Below are 15,000 nucleotides of genomic sequence, written 5' to 3' on the forward strand. Positions count from 1 at the left end.
CTCGTTGTTGCCACAAGACGCGTATGAAAAACTGCGTCATTATAAATCCCAGCGCATGCTCAGCATATACAAAAACACATTCATTTATTTAGATGACAGCATAATAGCTATCCACATGGACATATAAGCACGAAGAAAAAAAAATAACACGGACAAAGACCTCCTTATTTATCTTTGAAAAAAAATAACCTCTGGCTAATGTGAAAGAGTAAACACATTACAGCATAAATTTAATTGTAACACAACGCAATGTTACATCTTACAAAGAATGTCTTTTCAGCCTGGCAGGCAAAAGACGACTTACGCAACAGATGATGATATGGTGTTCTTACTTTTTTTTTTTTTATGCGGAGTATTCTTATACAGTGAAAATGTGCGCATTTACTATTGGACGTAGCTGTATCATTGTATTATATAATTTATATAAAGAGTATTTTTTCATTACAGTAATAAGAGACGAATCAAGAAATTATTACCGAAGTTAATTTACAACTGCTCAAGTCCACGGATGTACTATGGCCAATATTTACATTATCTTTTAAAACTTCGTAGTTTTATTGATGCTCATAATGCGAAGTAAGGATATATTACTATGAGAGAGAGAGAGAGAGAGAGAGAGAGAGAGAGAGAGAGGGGAAATCTTATAACAAGGAAATAAAGGCGAGCCAATTCAGTCCATTAATTTTTTTATGAAACAAAAGAGAGAGAGAGAGAGAGAGAGAGAGAGAGAGAGAGAAATGAAATCTTATAACAAGGAAATAAAGGCGAGCCAATTCAGTCCATTAACTTTTAAAAAGAAAACCAAAAAAGAGAGAGAGAGAGAGAGAGAGAGAGAGAGAGAGAGAGGAGACTTTATAAATATTCCAATACTTGAGTGGTGCAGTGACATTTCCTTTACCCAATGTAAGTGAAGGTCTAATCAATTATGATTCGGTGTGGATACTGATCAAAATCCAAAACCTGGTATGAACCGTTAGTTGTGAGTAGTTGTGGTAGCATAAAAATGTACCCTACCTTATATAAATAGAAGTATTGATTTTAATGTCGTATTTATCGCTATTAACAAAGTAAGCGTTACGGTGCAAGCGAATTATTACAATGACACACACACACTCTCTCTCTCTCTCTTTCTCTATTTAAATATATATGAAATTTATTGTGAGAGAGAGAGAGAGAGAGAGAGAGAGAGAGAGGCCACTGTCATTATTCTCAAGAGTTGATACCCCTGTGAGTTCTCTCTCTCTCTCTCTCTCTCTCTCTCTCTCGAGAGAGAGAGAGAGAGAGAGAGAGAGAGAGAACTCACAGGGATATCAACTCTTGAAGATAATTACAGTGGCCTCTCTCTCTCTCCCTCTCTCTCCCTCTCCCTCTCACTCTCTCTCTCTCTCTCTCTCTCTCTCTCTCTCACACACAATATATATATATACATATACATACATATATACTGTGTATATATATATATATATATATATATTATCATTATTATCATTATTAACTGCTAAGCTACAACCCTAGTTGAAAAAGCAGGATGCTATAAACCCAGGGGCCCCATCATGGAAAATAGTCCAGTGAAGAAAAGAAAAAAGGGAAAATGAAATATTTTAAAAAGAGCAACAACATTAAAATACATATTTCCTGAATAAACTATAGACATTAACATAGCAAGAGGAAGAGAAATAATATAAAATAGTGTGCCCGAGTGTACCCTTAAGCAAGAGAACTTTAACCCAAGACAGTGGAAGACCATGATACAGAGGCTATGACACTACTTGAGAACAATGGCTTGATTTTGGAGTGACCTTCTCCTAGAAGAGCTGCTTACCATAGCCAGAGAGTCTCTGAACAATTATAGTGCAGTAGTTAACCCCTTGGGTGAAGAAGAATGGTTTGGTAATCTCAAGCGTTCTCAGGTGTATGAGGACAGAGGAGAATCAGAAAAGAATAGGCTAGACTATTCGGTGTATGTGTGTATAGGCAAAGGGAAAGAACCGTAGCCAGAGAGAGGGATTTAATGTAATCTGTGTGGCCAGTCAAAGGACCCTATAACTCTCTAGCGGTAGTATCTCAACGGGCGGCTAGTGCCCTGGCCAACCTGAGGTCAACCTACTACCTATATATATATATATATACACACATATATATTTATATATATATATATATATATACACACACATATATATATATATATATATAGTGTGTGTGTGTGTGAGAGAGAGAGAGAGAGAGAGAGAGAGAGAGAGAATCCACAGGTGAATCAACTCTCGAGGATAATTACAGTGCCACTCTCAGCACAGGCAGGTGTGGATATATTGGCAGATTGCTCAATGCGTTAAAGGCGCCCCTAAGTTCAATGGAATGACATATTAGAAGGTAAATAATCTGGAAACATAACATAAACGTTTTCGAAGGCAAATATCTGACATAACGAACGTTTTCGAACATGCATGATACCTGCAAACATAACGAACGTTTTCGAAGGCCCATAATATCTGACATAACGAGCGTTTTCGAACGTACATACCTGGAAGCATAAACGTTTTCAAAGGAAAAAATCTGACATAACGAACGCTTTCGAAGGCACATATCTGACATAACGAACATTTTTGAACGTGCATACCTGGAAACAAACGTTATCGAAGATAATACCTGGAAACATAACGACGTTTTCGAAGGCACATAATCTGACATAACGAATGTACATAACACCTGCAAACATAACGAGCGTTATCGAAGGCACATAATCTGACATACGAACGTCTTCGAACATACATAACACCTGCATACCTTAAAGAACATTTTCAAAGGCTCATAATTTCTGACATAAAGAACGTTTTCGAACGTACTTACTAGCTAGAAACATAACGAACGTTTTCGAATGTGTGTAAAATTTGGAAACCTAACGAAAGTTTTCGAACGTATATAATACCTGGAAACATAAAAGGTTTTCGTAGGCACATATCCGACATAACGAATGTTTTCGAAGGCATTCTGATATAACGAAAGTTTTCTAACGTACATAATACCTTGAAACATGACGAACATTTTCAAAGGTGAGTAAAATTGGAAACCTAACGAATGTTTTCGAGCGTAATTACCTGGAAACAAACGTTTTCGAAGGCAAATATCTGACATAACGAACACTTTCCAAGGCTCATATATGACATAACGAGCGTTTTCGAATATACTTAATAGCTGGAAACATGAAGAACGTTTTTAAAGGTGTGTAAAATTTGGAAACCTAACGAACGTTTTCGAACGTACATAATACCTGGAAACATAAAAGTTTTCGAAGGCACATTTCTGAAATAACGAAAGTTTTCGAACGTACATAATACCTGGAAACATAAAAAGTTTTCGAAGGCATATTTCGGGAATAACGAAAGTGTTCGAACGTACATTATACAGATCATAACGAACGTTTTCGAAGGTGCGTAAAATTTGAAAACCTAACGAACGTTTTCGAAGGTATATAAAAATTACCGAACGTTTTCGAAGGTACATAATAAAAATACCGAACGTTTTCGAAGGTACATAAAAAATACCGAACGTTTTCGAAGGTACATAACAAAAATACCGAACGTTTTCGAAGGTACATAACAAAAATACCGAACGTTTTCGAAGCTACATAACAAAAATACCGAACGTTTTCGAAGGTACATAACAAAAATACCGAACGTTTTCGAAGGTACATAACAAAAATACCGAACGTTTTCGAAGGTGCGTAAAATTTGGAAACCTAACGAACGTTTTCGTAGGTACATAACAAAAATACCGAACGTTTTCGAAGGTACATAACAAAAGTACCGAACGATTTCTAAGGTACATAAAAAATGCCGAACGTTTTCGAAGGTACGTAACATATGGAAATAGAACGAAGGTTTTAAAGAATCGTCATGATACGGTATTCTCGAAATCAAACAAGAACATTAAAAACGAAGGTTCTTTGATGATAACATTTTTCTCTTGTCGTCTTCCATATATATTTTTGTTTTGCATTCAGAAACTTTTTTAAAACTATTGTTCCCAAAGAACAAACAATTATTGAGACTAAACTAAATTCCGTATTATTATTATTATTATTATTATTATTATTACTTGCTGATCTACAACCCTATTTGGAAAAGCAGGATGCTATAAGCCAAAGGGCCCAAGCAGGAAAATAGCCCAGTGAAGAAAGGAAATAAGGAAATAAATAAAACATTTTACGAACAGTAACATGAAAATAAAACTTACATATATAAACTATAAAAAAAAAACAAGAAGAGAAATAAGATAGAATAGTGTGCCCGAGTGTACCCTCAAGCAACAGAACTCTACCCCCCCCCCCAAAAAAAAAAAGTGGGACACCATGGTACAGAGGCTATTGCACTACCCAAGACTAGAGAATAATGGTTTGATTTTGGAGTGTCCTTCTAGAAGAGCTGCTTACCAGCTAAAGAGTCTCTTCTACCCTTGCCAAGAGGAGAGTAGCTACTGAACAATTACACTGTAGAAGTTAACCACTTGTGTGAAGAAGAATTTTTTTGGTAATCTCAGACAGAGGAGAATATGTAAATAATAGGCCAGACTATTCGGTGTATGTGTAGGCAAAGGGAAAATAAACCGTAACCACTCTCTAGTGGTACAGGAATATCTTGTCAAAGTAGCTTACAGTTATAATTTATGACAAGTGTTCAAGTGACGGGTAAAAAGTAATGTGCAATGGCTGACAATGCCTTTAAATGCAATGCGTAGAGAGAGAGAGAGAGAGAGAGAGAGAGAGAGAGAGAGGAGGTGCTATCAAAAGTAGCTGAATGAAAAAAGCAACATATATGAACACAAGTAATGTGCAATGCCTGACAATGCCTTTAAATGCAACACGTAGGAAGGAGAGAGAGAGAGAGAGAGAGAGAGAGAGAGAGAGAGGTGCTATCAAAAGTAGCTGAATAAAAAAAGCAACATAAATGAACACAAGTAATGTGCAATGCCTGACAATGCCTTTAAATGCAACACGTAGGAAGGAGAGAGAGAGAGAGAGAGAGAGAGAGAGAGAGGAGGTGCTATAAAAAGTAGCTGAATAAAAAAAGCAACACATATGAACACAAGTAATGTGCAATGCCAGACAATGCCTTTAAATGCAATGCGTAGAGAGAGAGAGAGAGAGAGAGAGAGAGAGAGAGAGAGAGAGAGAGAGAAGAGGTGCTATCAAAAGTAGCTGAATCATGACAGAAGGATCGTTGGCGAAAGATTATAATAAGATCGAGAGATGATTAATGGAAGTTGAGACTGCGGGAGATTTATGAAAAGCTCCGAGATGGGAAATTGATGACGATAATATCAGTGGCCGATGATTGATACCGAAGGAAGAGGAAAGAAAAGAAGGGGAAGGATGGGTGTTCGAACACGAGAGAAATCACATAAAAAAAAAAAAAGGGTGGTGAACGGTTTTGGGCATTTACATATACGGAAAGTAGGTCAGGGTGTGATTCAACACGGGACAGTAAGTGAGAATCATTCAGAGAGATCTCAGTTCTTCAAAAGATGGTTACTGGGGGAAGGTGGGAAGCTTTCAAACGTGGGGGGTGTGGGGCGAGAGGAGAGCTTTCGAACGTGGGGGGGGGGGAGAGGAGAGCTTTCGAACGTGGGGGTGGGGGGAGAGGAGAGCTTTCGAACGTGGGGGTGGAGGGAGAGGAGAGCTTTCGAACGTAGGGGTGGAGGGAGAGGAGAGCTTTCGAACGTAGGGGTGGAGGGAGAGGAGAGCTTTCGAACGTGGGGGTGGAGGGAGAGGAGAGCTTTCGAACGTAGGGGTGGAGGGAGAGGAGAGCTTTCGAACGTGGGGGTGGAGGGAGAGGAGAGCTTTCGAACGTGGGGGTGGAGGGAGAGGAGAGCTTTCGAACGTAGGGGTGGAGGGAGAGGAGAGCTTTCGAACGTAGGGGTGGAGGGAGAGGAGAGCTTTCGAACGTAGGGGTGGAGGGAGAGGAGAGCTTTCGAACGTAGGGGTGGGGGTAGAGAAGAGCTTTCAAACGTGGGGTGGGGGGAGAGAAGAGCTTTCGAACGTGGGGTGGGGGAGAGGAGACCTTTCGGACGTGGGGGTGGGGGCAGAGGAGAGCTTTCGACAGTGTGGAGTAAAGAAATTAATTCCCCAGTAGAAAAAAAACTATTTTTTGTGTTGGTAGTTTTATTTATGTAGGTATGAATTTGGCATTGGCTGGTGAGAAAAAAAGGGCAAGAGTGGCGCCCCAGCATTGACATGGGGAGTGAATCTGTAAGATTAATCACATCTGGGAGTGAAGGTTTGGGTATTTTCATCAAATGGGAACAGAAGAATAATGGTATTTCCGACACGGGGAATCCTCAAGAATCAAAGTAACTAGTCCCCTAAAACATAAGCGTTGTTATTTTGAGGAAAAAATGTTTAAGGTTTTTCCGTTTAGTTACAATAAGCATTGAATTTTTAATTGGAGACATGGTATGACTTCGGTAAAGTTAAAGAGACGCTTTGGTGGAAGTTTTGATATTCATGAGGTGAAAAAAAAAGTACAGTTGGACACAGAATTTCTGGCAAACCTTGCTCTGAGAAAGTGCACCCCGTCACACCATTACTGCACTGCGAGTTCCTGTGTGTAGCCCTGCCTAACAGATTTGCCATCTCTTCCTACACTAGCTGTTTGGTTACTCACCGTACAGTAAGTGCATGGCAATGTGAATTTCCTCAAACAGGTGTGCCAAGGATTCGTGTGTCCAACTGTACATCAGCAAAAGGAATTTTTTTTTTTTATACAGATGGGAAACTTTGGCATCTATACAAGCAAGGGAAAAAAAGACACGATGAGTGATCCAACATAAACAGGAAATGAATCTACGAAATACCAAATTCTTCTGAATCCCCTCCTAAAAAAAAAAAATTATATGACAGATGTGAACCATCACCTTCTGCTCCCTTCCGACTCACGTGTGGGCCCTTCCCAACGCGACTCATTTATGACATTTGCCATCAATTAAGAGGCGGATGATGGTCACGCTTCCCCTGTTGTCGTGCGTGTCGCGTTCATTTTCATTCCGAGATGACAAATGAGTTACAGCAAGTGAACGCGCTACAGGGGCAAGGTGACGAGGCTACTTTGTTCTTGTTTTTGTTTGACTTTTTTTGTTGTTGTTTCTCTTAAGGTATATGACAAAGGTTTAATGAGGTCAACGGTACAGTTTAAAAGTTTAAAGGTCGCACATGAATGGCAGAGGCAAGGAACAGTGCCAATGCCATAGACTGACCCTATACAATGATCAACACCTAAGCTTTTCTCCATCAACGCTATGACCAGGGATAGCAAGGCAATGGATACTAATGACTCAGCAATTAAGACCTATAGGCTCCTTCTCTTAAGGTGTATAAGAAAGGTTGAATGAGGTCAACGGTACAGTTTAAAAGTTTAAAGGTCGCTCATGAATGGCAGAGGCAAGGAACAGTGCCAATGCCATAGACTGACCATATATACAATGATCAACGCCTACAGCCGCTCTCCACCCTAGATAGGATCAGGGAGGGCCAGGCAATGGCTACTGGTGACTCGGCAAATAGACCCACTTACTTATTTATCATTAACTATAATGTGTAAATATTCATATTAATCCAGGAAAAATATTTTGAAAGTTTATAAATACTAAATGAAAAAAAAAGTTGAATTAAAAGCAACAATTACTTGTCTTTATCAATCTATAATAAATAAGAACATTAATTCATGAAGCTTGCATTCGGGTTTTCACGCATCCAATAAAACATCTAGACAACTAATATAGAAATATAAAGATATAGAAAAATTGTGACAAGAAAAATGTCACTAGTAAAGTGTATGGAAGTTATGCGCCGTGGCTCAACATGTTATTAATATTGAAATTTTATTTATTTAATAAATGCTCTTATTAAGCAGGAATACATTCATGACTTTTAACTTTTTTAACTTTAGCCTACTGAAGTAACACCCGGTATTAGCAAGACTTTGCAGATAAAAAGATAATTATTATTATTATTATTATTATTATTACTATCCAAGCTACAACCCTAGTTGGAAAAGCAAGATGCTATAAGCCCAGGGGCTCCAACAGGGAAAAATAGCCCAGTGAGGAAAGGAAATAAGGAAATAAATAAATGGAGAACAAATTAACAATAAATCATTCTAAAATAAGTAACAACGTCAAAACAGACATATCATGTATAAACTATTAACAACGTCAAAACCGACATGTTGTAATCGCCATAACAGCGAATGTAGAATAAGTATATGTGTGAAATAAATAATATAGCTATACGGAAGAAAGGGAACTAGAATAAAGAGATAAAGGCTAGCGAGAGAAAATATGCTTACTATGGAAGCGCTCATCCCGGGCGCATTAACCTCTAGCCTTAACACATGTCGAACACCACCATAGGAAAAGAATCAAGCCATTGATGTGCGGAGCATAAACACATCTCCATACGTTAATGTATAACGTAGTTGTGAACGAGAATTTGCAGAGAACACATGCTGTAGAGCAATCTCCAATACTACCACAATACCGCATCGTGTATGTATAATGTTGTACACAATTATGTAATGTGTTAATATTTTAATAACTGTAAATTAGAGAAGGTTATAACGATCAACATACAAATCATTGTGTTATTCATTGTCTGACACATGGATTTTAGATCAATAACATGTCAATTTGTAATGATACTAACTCGCATATTGTCTATGTCACCAGGTTTGATCACAACAAATAAATAGTGAATTCAACACTGCGGTATCAATTACTCCACCATTAGTCGCTAGAGAAAGAGGCGACTACAATCAAACACGAACGGATATTGAAGTCACGGGACCTTGGCATCATAGTACGGATGGAAATTAAGTTTATGGGAATCACCCCCAAATATGTGGACTGTTCTTACAGAAGTGGATCGTATCTACAGAGGACGTTGCTGAATAGCGCCACGCACTTACTTAAGTTACATGTGTGCAGATTATGAATGTGCTAGAAGGGTTTCTATTAATATTTCGTTTGTATAAGTGCCTGTTTACTCCCTGTTGACGAGTGACGAGAAATGGAATTAACTTGGAGAACAGATAACCAATATCGTGCATAGATTAAGAATAAGTAATATTTAAATATTACCGAAGTGTAAGCTTATATGTGTGTAATTACATATGTATAAAAAGGGGTGAGTGAAGTGATATTGATGTAGGTAATTAAATTGACTCATAAGGGATACACAATGATACGCAATTAATGAAATTTCCAGTGAAGTGATTTTCATGTAAACGATTAAGTAGACAGGTAAAAGATAGATAAATTTAAGTCAAATAAACGAGAAGTGATATTGAGGTAGGTAATTAAATTGATTCATAAGGGATACATAATGATACGCGATTAATGAAATTTCCAGTGAAGTGATTTTCATGTAAACGATTAAATAGACAGGTAAAATATAGATAAATTTAAGTCAAATAAACGTGAAGTGATATTGAGGTAGGTAATTAAATTGATTCATAAGGGATACATAATGATACGCAATTAATGAAATTTCCAGTGAAGTGATTTTCATGTAAACGATTAAGTAGACAGGTAAAAGATAGATAAATTTAAGTCAAATAAACGTGAAGTGATATTGAGGTAGGTAATTAAATTGATTCATAAGGGATACATAATGATACGCAATTAATGAAATTTCCAGTGAAGTGATTTTCATGTAAACGATTAAGTAGACAGGTAAAAGATAGATAAATTTAAGTCAAATAAACGAGAAGTGATATTGAGGTAGGTAATTAAATTGATTCATAAGGGATACATAATGATACGCAATTAATGAAATTTCCAGTGAAGTGATTTTCATGTAAACGATTAAATAGACAGGTAAAAGATAGATAAATTTAAGTCAAATAAACGTGAAGTGATATTGAGGTAGGTAATTAAATTGATTCATAAGGGATACATAATGATACGCAATTAATGAAATTTCCAGTGAAGTGATTTTCATGTAAACGATTAAGTAGACAGGTAAAAGATAGATAAATTTAAGTCAAATAAACGAGAAGTGATATTGAGGTAGGTAATTAAATTGATTCATAAGGGATACATAATGATACGCAATTAATGAAATTTCCAGTGAAGTGATTTTCATGTAAACGATTAAATAGAAAGGTAAAAGATAAATAAATTTAAGCCAAATAAACGTAAATATAGAAGGCATGATGAGATAAGAATTTTAGCAGGATTGTGTTTATTGTTAAAACTCCGAGGAACATGAAGTTCGCTTAAGTAATAAAGGGACAAATAAAAAGTGGAACAAAGAGGTATTGATAATTTTAGGTACAAACTTAAACAAAAATAAGTGCATGACTTGGTGTAATTTGAGACACAGCAAGGCTGATTTCGTTGTAAACAAATGGTGACGATTGAGTTATTAGGTGCAAACCTAAACAAAACAAGGTGCATAATTTGGTGTAATTTGATACACAGCAATGCTGATTTCGTTGTAAACGAATGCTGATGATTGGGTTATTAGGTGCAAACTTTAACAAAGCAAGGTGCATAATATGGTGTAATTTGAGACACAGCAAGGCTGATTTCGTTGTAAACGAATGCTGACGATTGGGTTACTAGGTGCAAACCTAAACAAAACAAAGTGCATAATTTGGTGTAAATTGAGCCAGAGCAAGGCTAATTCCATTGTAAACGAATGGTGACGATTGAGTTATTAGGTGCAAACCTAAACAAAGCAAGGTGCAGAATTTGGTGTAATTTGAGACACAGCAAGGCTAATTCCATTGTAAACGAATGTTGATGATTGGGTTATTAGATGCAAGCTTAAACAAAACTAGGTGCATGACCTGGCGTTATTTGAGACGCAGCAAGGCTAATTCCATTGTAAACGAATGGTGACGATTGGGTTATTAGATGCAAGCTTAAACAAAACTCAAGTGCATGACTTGGCATAATTTGAGACACAGCAAGGCTAATTCCGTTGTAATCGAATGTTGATGATTGGGTTATTAGATGCAAACTAAAACAAAACTTAAGTGCATGACTTGGTGTAATTTGAGACACAGCAAGGCTAATTCCGAAGCTAAAACAAAACTTAAGTGCATGACTTGGTGTAACTTGAGACACAGCAAGGCTAATTCCGTTGTAATCGAACGTTGATGATTGGGTTATTAGATGCAAGCAAAAACAAAACTTAAGTGCATGACTTGGTGTAATTTGAGACACAGCAAGGCTAATTCCATTGTAAACGAACGTTGATGATTGGGTTATTAGATGCAAGCTAAAACAAAACTTAAGTGCATGACTTGGTGTAACTTGAGACACAGCAAGGCTAATTCCGTTGTAATCGAACGTTGATGATTGGGTTATTAGATGCAAGCAAAAACAAAACTTAAGTGCATGACTTGGTGTAATTTGAGACACAGCAAGGCTAATTCCATTGTAAACGAACGTTGATGATTGGGTTATTAGATGCAAGCTAAAACAAAACTAAGTGCATGACTTGGTATAATTTGAGCCACAGCAAGGCTGCTTCCGTTGTAAACGAATGTTGGTGATTGGATTATTTGATGCAAACTTAAACAAAACTAAGTGCATAACTTTGTGTAATTTGTGCAACAGCCAGGCTGCTTCCATTGTAAATGAATGTCGATAATTAGATTCATAAATGCAAATAGAAACGAAGCTAAGTGATAAACCATGACAAGGCTGCTTCCATTGTAAAGGGAATCAAGAGAAAAAATATCCATCGAGTTAATAAATAAGTAGCCGAGGGACCGACGAACAACATCCTTGGTGGACAAGGAAAGACCCGTGACACACATGGCCTCGTTACAGGAAAGCGAGGGACATGGTGTGTGGAAGATGTCCATGAGGGACGGAAAAATAACATCCTTGGTGGACAAGAAAAGACCAATGGCACCCATGGCCTTGTTACAGGACGACGAAGGACATGGAGTGTGGAAAATGTCCATGAAAGACGAACAAACAACATCCTTGGTGGACAAGGAGAGAACCATGGGGTGTGGAAAATGTCCATGAGGGACGGACAAACAACATCCTTGGTGGACAAGGAAAGACCAATGGCACCCATGGCCTCGGTAGACAAGGAAAGACCAATGGCACCCATGGCCTCGGTAGACAAGGAAAGACCAATGGCACCCATGGCCTCATTAAAGGACAGCGAAGGACATGGTGTGTGGAAAATGTCCATGAGGGACGGACAAACAACATCCTTGGTGGACAAGGAAAGACCAATGGCACCCATGGCCTCGGTAGACAAGGAAAGACCAATGGCACCCATGGCCTCGGTAGACAAGGAAAGACCAATGGCACCCATGGCCTCATTAAAGGACAGCGAAGGACATGGTGTGTGGAAAATGTCCATGAGGGACGGACAAACAATATCCTTGGCGGACAAGGAAAGACAAATGGCACCCATGGCCTTGTAACAGGACGACGAAGGAAATGGTGTGTGGAAAACATGGAGAAGGAAAGACCCATGACACCCATGGTCTCGTTACAAGACAGAGAAGGACATGGTGTGTAGAAAATGTCCAGGAAGGACAGAGAAACAACATCTTTTGGGGGGCAAGGAAAGAACCATGGCCCCCATGGCGTTGGTATAGGATGGCAAAGGACTTGGCGTGTGTAAGACGTCCTTGAGGGATGAACAAACAACACCCTTCAGGAAAATGGAAAGACAAAATGAAGTACTTTACATATGGTCTCATCAAAAGACGATACCAGACATGATAAGGCAACAACGTTCTCGATTGACAAACAAGTAATATCCTCTAAAGAAAGGGGAACACGGCATGACCTACATCAAAACAAGAGAAGAAGGTATGAAGTTGAATCTAATACAAACTCTTTAGAATGGGAGAGCGACCGCCGCTCGAGATGCAGAAGTATTGTACCTCGACACAGAAGGTTCACAAAACACAAAAGTAAATACTAAACCAACTCCACGGACTCGAGTGAAGATTATCGCTCGAGATACAAAGGAGATGGTAGCGGGCAATTAGCCGGGCAATCAGCAAGTAACTGATGGGGAAGGATGGAAATGGAAAGTAAACCCAATCCTGAATCTGTAAAGTCCTTTCGATCAGCAAAGGATAAAGACACAAGGAAGTGGCAAGATGTTCGCAAATGGGGAAGAACCGTAGATGGTGATAGCGACTCCAGTGACAATGTACATTATTTAAAAATGGATAACCTGCATAAGCCCAGGAAATTGACTTCCAAACAAACACCCAAACATCACCAAGAGGAACAAGCCAAATTGGGAGACCAGACCAACACTAAGACTCCGAGCTCAGAAAAGAACCAAGGTTACCTCGCCAACTCCTAATAGGATTGGAGAGCTTTACCCAATCAAGTTACTCAAGTTCCACAGCACTAGTGAAGAGGAATGCTGGGCATTTCTCAGCATTTTCAATAAAATCTACAAAGGAAACAACGTTATGGATGCACACAAATTCAGCAGGGAAGTGACGAGTTTGGGAACATTTATTGTTGAAACAATTTCCTCAACAGAAGGGATGAAACTGTCGAGATGCAAGTCAGACAATTTCGGGGTGTAGACACTCAAGAGGATACAGACAAAAAGGGAAAATACATCGAAGATTACAAGGTTAGGCAAATATGGAATGCATAAGAAATGCGTGTTAGGACCCACTACCAGTTTCCAATACCTTTTATGGAGGAAATGCCCAAATTTCCAGACAACCAGATCATGGTATAACGGTGTAACTTAAGTCATGTCTACGACGTAATGAAGAAATGCGATTACAATATGCAAAAGAAATGGATGGTTGATGAAGAAAGGATACGCAGAACCAGCACATCATTGAATAGACCCGGTAAAGGATGGTATCTTCCACATCATCCAGTATTTAGTATGAACAAGCCTGATAAAACCAGAGAAGTTTCGACTGCGTTGCTTCATTCAAGGGCATATCATTGAACAGCCAAGTCATGCAGGGGCTGGATATGATGAAGAATTTATTGGGAATTCTCATCAGATTTAGGGAAGGAAAAGTGGAAATAGCAGCTGTCATAGAGGCCATGCGTCATCAAGTGTTTGTAAATCCAACAGACAAAGATGTTCTTCAATTCCTTTGGTGGCCACAAGGAGGTCTTGATAGAAAAAACCCCAGCACTATTGTATGACAGTTCATATATTTGGAGATGTATGGAGCCCAGCACGTACCATCTTTGAATTAAAGGGACACTTGAAAGAAACTGGAATGATGCAGCAAAAGAAGCAGTTCCTAACTTCTTCATTGATGACCTGCTTCACTCAAGCTGATGAAATTGCTATTAAACTAGCTCATGGATTGCAAATGATTCTAAAAGGGGATGGATTTCGTCCAACTAAATGGATGAGCAATGCCAGATATGTGATCTCCATTCCCCTGCAGAGAGAAATGTAGCTGTTAAAGATGTTGACCTATTTAAGGGAAGGCTACCCATAGACAGGGCACTAGGAGTACTATGGGACCTCGACAGGGACGGGTTGACAGTCCGTACGTCTACCTACAACGAACCTTACAATTGAAGAGGGATCCTGAGCATAATGAGTTTTTGTCTACGACCTTTTGGGCACATTAGCACCCTTCACAGTAAAAGCAAAGATAATCTTTCAAAACGATGTATGCTGAAAGGTTGGATAGAACCAGAATCTCACACCAGAAAAGAAGTTAAGATGGGTTACGTGGCCTTTGGAGGTATAAGTCTCAGAAGGACTAGTCATTCCCCGCCAATACGCAACAGGAGGCCTCGGTAAGAAGGACGGGATAGAATTTAATCATCTCTGTGATGCCTCTCAAGTTGCATATGCCTCAATGTCTTACACATGAAACACAAACTAGGCAAAAATATAGTAGCATGGATTTAGCACGCACAAGTTTAGCACAAATCATGACGTTATCCAAAGTACGTCTTGAATTGTGCACAACCGTTTTGGCTACTGAGACAAGTGTCAAGATTAGGAGGGTG

This window comes from Palaemon carinicauda, chromosome 26 (assembly GCF_036898095.1).
Source record: "Palaemon carinicauda isolate YSFRI2023 chromosome 26, ASM3689809v2, whole genome shotgun sequence".
Classification (NCBI taxonomy): Eukaryota; Metazoa; Arthropoda; class Malacostraca; order Decapoda; family Palaemonidae; genus Palaemon; species Palaemon carinicauda.